At 39.8% G+C, this 9,464-nt stretch overlaps 1 pseudogene; it reads right to left on the reverse strand.

Moving 5' to 3' along the window:
- Positions 1–6,933: 6,933 nt before the first annotated feature.
- On the reverse strand, positions 6,934–7,485 carry LOC133255143 (T cell receptor delta variable 1-like; annotated as a pseudogene).
- Positions 7,486–9,464: the final 1,979 nt, after the last annotated feature.

Raw genomic sequence — 9,464 nt, forward strand, 5'->3', positions numbered from 1 at the left:
GACAATTTAAGTTTCTAGACCCAGATTTGTGATGTGAGCCTCTTTAGGTGAAACTGCTATTCTATGTATTATGGGGCAAGTTTTCAAATTTAGACAACTTTACACATGTTCTGTGTGTTTGATTTAAAGTCAAAAATTTAGGAGGAGAATGTATCAGTAGAAAACTACCCTGGACACCTGCTTCCAAATGACCTGCAAGGAGCTTTCTTTTAGTATTAAATCTTCTGATCCAGACCACAGAGGAAGCAACCACAGGACTACCATTTCTTGTCTGGGGTCTGCAGGTGTGTATTTCAGCTGGGATCCCATAGCAGGTTCTCTCTTATTTGCTCTTATTAAGCTCTGGGGGTTCTCTTATTAAGCTATAGGGATTTTGTTCAGCTTTTCCTATTACCTCAAGCACTGTGAGTTCCCAGAGAGTGCAGAAGTACTTTGCAGAGTCTTCCAGCTGTAAGTCTGAAATGGTGAGGCTGATGGCTTTACGTGATTTCTGAAAATTTATGGAGTAGCAGCCATCCCTTGCATTCAGGCTGTAAGAACCCTGACCAATAAGGAAAGTCATCTCTCCACTGGCAAACAGCTTGTACCAAAAAATGTTGTAACTGCTCCAGCTTGTTTCATAGCGACAGTTCAGGGTGACTGCCTCCCCAGCTTCGCTGGATATGTCTGGTTGGTCTTGAGTAACTTTCTGGGCCACACCAGATCCTGTGGAAAAAATCAGAAAACAGAGATGAAGCAGTGAATAAAACAGTGTAGGAATTAGACTCATTTAGGACTCCAAAATAAAAACCAAACTGAAATCATAAGACGCTTGCTTTTCCCCAGTCCTCCTTTCCTCCCAAGTCCCTGTGTGCACACCAGCACCTGTGTGCAGTCCCTTCACCCTGAACACTGGCACCCACGTTTGGAAGCCTCCCTACCAGAGAAGGTGAAGGCCAGGAACACACAGAGCAGACTGGAGAGCGGCATGAGGCATGGAATCCCCTGCACAAATGTGCTGACTTCTGCCTCAAGCTGAGAGTTCAGCATCTCTGTGTGCCTGGCAGCACACATTCATAGTACCTGTTCCTGTGTGACTCCTTCAAACAGGAAGTGGGGTTTGTCATGGTCAAGGTAACGTCGTCTGTGCCCAGATGGGAAAAATAGTCTGATTCACCACAAACCTTTACTTTGTCTATTTTTCTTTCACTGGTGATTAAGTTAGACTGAGCCTTAAAGAGGGCTTCACAAAAGTAGTTATTAGTAAAAATTTGAGCTGAGGGTATCATAGAACAAACAAATTGATAATCATTAATAAATATTCAGCAGAATAATTCTGCCATCCCATCAAAAGTAGGATTGGTTTTTTAACTTTTTATTGGAGTTTAGTTGATTTACAATGTGTTACAGAAAATGAAATGTCCATCAGCAGAGGAATGGATAAACATGTGGTACATATGTGCAATGAATTGTTGCTGTTCTTTAGTTGCTAAGTCCTGTCTGACTCTGTAGCCCATTATGCTCCTTTCTCCATGGGATGTCTTAGGCAAAAATGTTAGAGTGGGGTGCCATTTCCTTCTCCAAGGGATATACCTGACCCAGGGATCGAACCCACATCTCCTGCTTGGCAAGCAGATTCTTTACCACGGAGCTACTGGGAAAAGCCCACAGTGAAGTCACTCAGCCATGAAAAAGAACAAAATAATGGCACCTGCAACAACATGAGCAAAGCTACAATAAGACTTAGTAGAAGCTATGGACCCTTCCTGTAATCTGCTTACTTACTAGTCACTCACTTAGCCTATACTTACATTTCTTCATCCAAAATCTAAATATTCTATTTAAAATTCACAGGTTTTTGGCCTTCTTGAAGAAAGGCAACTTATCCAAAATTTTTAATGAATTTTTCTGGGTTTTAGAATTTTAAAATATTATTAAAATACAAATGATAATCTGATACCTCAGCTTTATATGCACTCCTTTTTTATGCATAACTCTATGAAATTTTTTCACAGGTGTAGGTTTTTATACCACCACTAAAATCATGTACAGAATTGTCCCATCTCTCTAAAGATAACCATTTTCACACCCTCCCCATCCCTGCAACTGGTGATGACCCCTAGCAGATATGGATCTTTTCATCTCTCTATATTTTTTTCTTTTTCAGAATTCTATGTAAGTAAACTTATACTTTATGTATGCAGTCATAATAATATCTTAAGTGTAATCATCCACTATGTAGTCTTCTGAGACTGACCTTGGCTATTCAGTCAGTTCACTTCAGTCACTCAGTCATGTCCGACTCTTTGCCACCCAATGAATTGCAGCACGCCAGGCCTCCCAGCCCATCACCAACTCCCTGAGTTCACTCAAACTCACGTCCATGGAGTCGGTGATGCCATCCAGCCATCTCATCCTCTGTCGTCCCCTTCTCCTCCCCAATTCCTCCCAGCATCAGAGTCTTTTACAATGAGTCAACTATTTGCATAAGGTGGCCAAAGTACTGGATTTTCAGCTTTAGTATCATTCCTTCCAAAGAACACCCAGGACTGATCTCCTTTAGGATGGACTTGTTGGATCTCCTCGAGGTCCAAGGGACTCTCAAGAGTCTTCTCCAACATCACAGTTCAAAAGCATCAATTCTTCAACACTCAGCTTTCTTCACAGTCCAACTCTCACATCCATACATGACTACTGGAAAAATCTTGGCTATTAACATGTATCAATAGTCTGTTTCTTTTAATCACAACAGACTGTCTTCAATTTATGATGAATCAACTTTTGATTTTTGACTTTCTGGTGTGGAGAAATCTATGTATGACTTCACTAGAAATCATACTTGGAATTTTGAATTTTAATCTTTCCCTTTGCTAGCAACATGCTGTATTACATTCTCTGATGATTCTTGGTAGCAACAGTGAGCTGAACTCTCAGTCAGACCCAGGAACGGGGGTAAACAACTGATTCACTTACAGCCAGTTCGTACCCGTACAACCGTTACGTGTTTGACTTTCAGAATAATACCTTTAAGGTAGGCCAGGCGAGGCTCTGACTCACAGTAGGGTAAGTATATTAAATGCATTTTCCACTTACTGGTATTTTCAACTGAAAATGGTTTATTGAGACTTAACTCTATTGCAAGTTGAAATAGATCTATACATTATATTTTATTGTATGGGTGTACTACAGCATAATTAGCTATTCATACAACAAAGAACATTTGGCAGACTTCCAGTCTCTGCCATCACAAATATAACTGTCGTGGATATGTATGTAATTTTTGTGTGAGCATCTGTTGCTGTTCAGTCGCTCAGTCAGTCTGACTCTGAGGCCCATGGACCGCGCCACACTAGTCCATGGGGTCGCAGAGATAGTGAAGGTTCTCTGTCTTTCACTATCTCTCAGAGTTTGTTCAAACTCATGTCCATTGCATCAATGATGCCATCCAACCATGTCCTCCTCTGTCACCCATTCTCCTCCTGCCCTCAATCTTACCAGCATCAGGGTCTTTTCTAATGAGCTGGCTCTTCACATCAGATGGCCAATGTACAGAGCATCAGCTTCAGAATCAGTCCTTGCAATAAATACTCAGGGTTGATTTTCTTTGGTATTGACTGGTTTGATCTCCATACTATCTCATTAGCACATATGTGCAAAAGTTGTTCAATGTTTAGTGCAATATCTTTCCAGTGTTAATTTTATGACAGAATTTTACTTTGCCACCCTTTCCATGTGTTCATATCATTCTTCTTTATTTCAGTTTTTCCTCTACTTTTAGATTTTTTTTATTCTTTTAGAGTTATCATGTATTTATTACATGGATAAAGCAGTTTTCTAAACTTTTGTTATGATTACTGAAATGAATTATTTTCAGAAGTTTTCTCCTCCTCTTTTTGCCCAATATACTTTCTTTTCTATGTGCTGTATTGTGTATATATTTGTTATTAGTTAATTTGAAAATCACTTAGTATGTTGCCAGATTTATGCAATTCTGGTGTAATGAAGGAGTTAGATATTCTTCTCACTTTAGATTCAGTCCTTCAGATGTGCAAACAGGTAGAATTTGTGAAACATTAGAATCCTCAGTATGCTCTGCCAACAATCTCTTCATGATTCAATTTATTAATATATATTCAGTTCAGTTCAGTTCAGTCACTCAGTCGTGTCCGACTCTGCAACCTCATGAATTGCAGCACACCAGGCCTCCCTGTCCATCACCAACTCCCAGAGTTCACTCAGACTTACATCCATCGAGTCAGTGATACCATCCAGCCATCTCATCCTCTGTTGTCCCCTTCTCCTCCTGCCCCCAATCCCTCCCAGCATCAGAGTCTTTTCCAGTGAGTCAACTCTTCACATGAGGTGGCCAAAGTACTGGAGTTTCAGCTTTAGCATCATTCCTTCCAAAGAACACCCAGGGCTGATCTCCTTCAGAATGGACTGGTTGGATCTCCTTGCAGTCCAAGGGACTCTCAAGAAGTCTTCTCCAACACCACAGTTCAAAAGCATCAATTCTTCAGTGCTCAGCTTTCTTCACAGTCCAACTTTCACATCCTGTATGACCACTGTATTGACCACTGGAAAAACCATAGCCTTGACTAGATGGACCTTTGTTGGCAAAGTAATGTCTCTGCTTTTGAATATGCTATCTAGGTTGGTCATAACTTTTCTTCCAAAGAGTAAGCGTATTTTAATTTCATGGCTGCAGTCACCATCTGCAGTGATTTTGGAACCCCAAAAAATAAAGACTGACACTGTTTCCACTGTTTCCCCATCTATTTCCCATGAAGTGATGGTACCAGATGCCATGATCTTCGTTTTCTGAATGTTGAGCTTTAGGCCAACTTTGTCGCTCTCCTCTTTCACTTTCATCAAGAGGCTCTTTAGTTCTTCTTCACTTTCTGCCATAAGGTGGTGTCATCTGCATATCTGAGGTTATTGATATTTCTCCTGGCAATCTTGATTCCAGCTTGTGCTTCTTCCAGTCCAGCGTTTCTTATGATGTACTCTGCATATAAGTTAAATAAGCAGGGTGACAATACACAGCCTTAACATACTCCTTTTCCTATTTGGAACCAGTCTGTTGTTCCATGTCCAGTTCAACCTGTTGCTTCCTGATCTGCAAATAGGTTTCTCAAAAGGCAGGTCAGGTGGTCTGGTATTCCCATCTCTTCCAGAATTTTCCACAGTTTGTTGTGATCCACACAGTCAAAGGCTTTGGCATAGTCAATAAAGCAGAAATAGATGTTTTTCTGGAACTCTCTTGCTTTTTCGATGATCTAGAGGATGTTGGCAATTTGATCTCTGGTTCCTCTGCCTTTTCTAAATCCAACTTGAACATCTGGAAGTTCATGGTTCACATATTGCTGAAGCCTGGCTTGGAGAATTTTGAACATTACTTTACTAGAGTCTGAGATGAGTGCAATTGTGCAGTAGTTTGAGCATTCTTTGGCATTGCCTTTCTTTGGGATTGGAATGAAAACTGACGTTTTCCAGTCCTGTGGCCACTGCTGAGTTTTCCAAATTTGCTGGCATATTGAGTGCAAAACTTCACAGCATCATCTTTTAGGATTTGAAATAGCTCAACTGGAATTCCATCACCTCCACTAGCTTTGTTCGTAGTGATGCTTTCTAAGGCCCACTTGACTTCACATTCCAGGATGTCTGGCTCTAGGTGAGTGTGAGTGATCACACCTTCCTGATTATTTATTAATAAAAAGGCAATTACAATGTTTCAGCATGGTATTCTCTTTGAAGGAGACAGCTTGTTTTGGTTGAATGAAGAATAATTGTGTCATATTAACAGGAAGCATAGTTTTCCTGTGGTCTTTATTAGAAATCTGTGTTATTCAAAGAGGTACTGATGAATGCCTAGTTAACAAGGAGGGGCATTAACCAGTTAAGCTGTTATGGTAGGTTTGTACTGTGTCAACTTAACAATCTGAAATTTATTTCCCAGGATTTGCTTCCATCTATTGTTGTGGGTTAGGGTTGGCCATGACAGAGATTTGTGCAGGTTTTGGAAGGTATTTGTGATGAGGCAGCCATGTTTCTATGTTCCACAGGCTGATGAAGGGCTCCAGGGACTAAGGCAATACGTACTGTTGCTGCTGATCTGATAGTTCAACTTATTGTTGACTCAGAACCCCTCAACCTTCCACCAGGTTATCTTCCTCATTTTCTCTTTGTATTAGACCAAGTATGCATGTAACATGGTGGAAAATGACATCCACTTCTCCTGAAGTTCACCCACTACTGTGCGACTGAAGGAGGTAAGAGACAGACAAGTTTTAGAGTGTCTTGTGGGTTCCATTGTCCTCGTATATTTCCATACATGTCACAGTTTGTCCATGCTTTTGTCCACATCCAACTTTCCTTCACAAATGCTACTCTAATTGACTTACAGTGAATTCAAGCTCAACACCAAATACAAATAAAACAGTTTTTATGAACTCTTCCACCAGCTCTAGCCATTGCCTATGTTCTAATCCTTATAACTAATCTCTTACTGTACATCACTGGTGGTCTTCCTCTGATAGTGCCCTGACACAAAATCTAAGGGGAAAGGACTAAGGAAATGTTTCATGACGATTTCAGTTTCTAAACCCAGATTTGTGATGTGAGCTTCTCTAGGTGAAACTGCCATTCTACATTATTATGGGGCAAGTTTTCAAATTTAGACAACTTTACACATGTTCTGTGTGTTTGATTTAAAGTCAAAAGTTTAGGAGGAGAATATATCAGTAGAAAGTTACTCTGGGCACCTGCTTCCAAATGACATAGAAGGAGCTTTTATTTAGAATTAAATCTTCTGATCCAGACCACAGACGAGGCAACCACAGGACTACCGTTTCTTGTCTGGGGTCTGCAGGTGTGTATTTCAGCCTGGGTCCTGCAGCAGGGGGACTCTCTCTTATTAAGCTCTGGGGATTTTGTTTAGCTTTTTCTATTACTTCAAGCACTGAGTCCCCAGAGAGTGCAGAAGTACTTTGCAGAGTCTTCCAGCTGTAAGTCTGAAATGGTGAGGCTGAGGGATTTATGTGATCCTGAAAATTTACAGAGTAGGGGACATCTGTTGCATTATAGGGTTCTTGCATTTATTGCAGGTAGAAGAACCCTGAAGAATAAGGTAAATTATCTCTCCACTGGGAAGTTGTTTATACCAAAAAATGTAACTGCTCTGACGTGTCTTATAGCGACAGTTCAGGGTGACTACCTCCCCAAATTGACTGGCAATGTCTGGCTGGTCTTGAGTAACTGTCTGGGCTACACTGGATCCTGTGGGAAAAATCAGAAAACAGAGATGGAGCAATGAATAAAATAGTATAGGAATTAGATTGAAAAAATACAAACTGAAATCATAAGATGCTTGCTTCTCTTTTAGAATACCTACCAGAGAAGATGAAGGCCAGGAACACCCAGGGCAGACTGGAGAGCAGCATGAGCAGCATTCCCCTGCACAAATGTGCTCAGTTCTGCCTCAAGCTGAGAGTTCAGTGTCTCTGTGTGCCTGGCAGCACATATACATATAGTACCTGGTTCCTGTGTGACTCCTTCAAACAGGAAGTGGGGGTTGTCATGTTCATAGGTGACATGGTCTGTGCACAAATGGGAAAAAAAAAGTCTATGTCACCACAAACCCTTACTTTGTCTATTTTTCTTTCACTGGTAATTAAGTTAGGCTGAGCCTGAAACGGGGCTTTGCAAAAGCAATTATTTTAAAGGTTTGAACTGAGTGGAACTGAAGAACAAACAAGTTGATATTCGCTTATGATTATTCCACAGAATAATTTGCTATCTCATTAAAATAGGCTTTAAAAAAATTTTTATTGGAGTTTAGTTGATTTATAGTGATGTGTTACAGCAAAATGAAATGTGCATTGACAGAGGAATGGATTAAAAATGTGCTATTTATGTACAATGATGTGTTTGTTCTTTAGTCACCAGGTAGTGTCTGACTCTTTGGGATCCATGGACTGTATCCTGCAAGGCTCCTCTTCCATGGGATTTACTAGGCAAAAATACTGGAGTGGGGTGCCATTTCCTTCTCCAGGGGTCTTCCTGAGCCAGGAATAGAACCCCTGTGTCCTGCTTGACAGGTGGATTCTGAACCGCAGAGCCACCGGGGAAAACCCACAATGAAATCGCTCAGCCATGAAAAAGAACAAAATAATGTTGTTTGTAACAACAAGAACAGACCTAAAATAAGATTTAGTATAAGCAATGAACCCTTCTTGTAATCAACTTACTTACTAGTCATTCATTTAGCCTAAATTTACATTTCTCCATCCAAAATCTAAATACTCTATTTAAAAACTCACAGATTTTTGGCCTGTTTGGTGAAAGGCAGTCTTATTCAAAATTTTTAACATATTTTTTTCTAGGTTTTAGGGCTCTGCTAGGTTTTTCCAATACATAAAATTACTTGGCAACAAATGATAAAATATCTGTCCTTCTAACTTTCAGAGTCTATTCTGTTTTTTATGTTTGTATGAATTTATAACAAAAATAAAATAATTATTCTTTTGAAACTTGATATTGAGTCTTATTTATCAGACTTTAAGGGGGATCGGGATATTCAGTCCCATTCCTTCCACAAGTAGAATTGTACTTATTAGATCATGTTTCTTAGAATTGTCCTCATGTCATTGATTTTTATCCCACTGGCCCAAAATGTTCAGTCTCATGAGTTAGTTGCTTGTTATTTTTTCTTTTTGTTAAATAAAGCATGCCAGATCTTTCTGTGCCATAATATAGTATAATACACTCCAATAAAACTTGGTATCTACAGACTGTAAGCACGCAGTATGTGTCTACAGCACAGAAGGTGATGGCTGAGATCTATAAACTGTTATCTGTTCATTTGAATGTAGCTGTGAATTTTCCAGCTGGTTTTATCATTTTAATGGATGAATTAATATAAAGGAATCAAAGGCAAGTGAATGGTAGAAAAGAAAGTACAGACAAGGTCTCTAAAACAGTGCCAACACCTTGCTTTCAAGTTGCTTGAGTGGTGTTGTTAATGACTGATGAATGGAGGAGAGTGCACGTTTAGTTGAGACATCTCCTCTGTCCCATTTCACCTCTGAGTGCTGACGGGCAGCTGATGCCCTGGTTTCAATTACCAAACCTACTTGTATTTAAGTAGAAGAGATCACGAATGTCCAGAGCAACTGGGCAGCAGCATGGTATTGTATTGTAGCACATATAATATCTGTATATAATAATTATAGATATTATACATATACCAGAAAATTAATATTGATAAACTATTACTGAAATACAGATGATAATCTGATATATCAGTTTTATTATGCATATCCCTATGAAATTTTATCACTGGTACAGGTTTTTGTACCATCACTAAAATCATGATGCAGAATTGTTCCATCTCCCTAGAGAAAACCACTTTCACACTGTCTCCACCCCGGCAACTCATGATGACCTCTGGCAACTACTGATCTTTCCATCTCTATATTTTGTCC

Source organism: Bos javanicus, chromosome 10 (assembly GCF_032452875.1).
Source record: "Bos javanicus breed banteng chromosome 10, ARS-OSU_banteng_1.0, whole genome shotgun sequence".
Classification (NCBI taxonomy): Eukaryota; Metazoa; Chordata; class Mammalia; order Artiodactyla; family Bovidae; genus Bos; species Bos javanicus.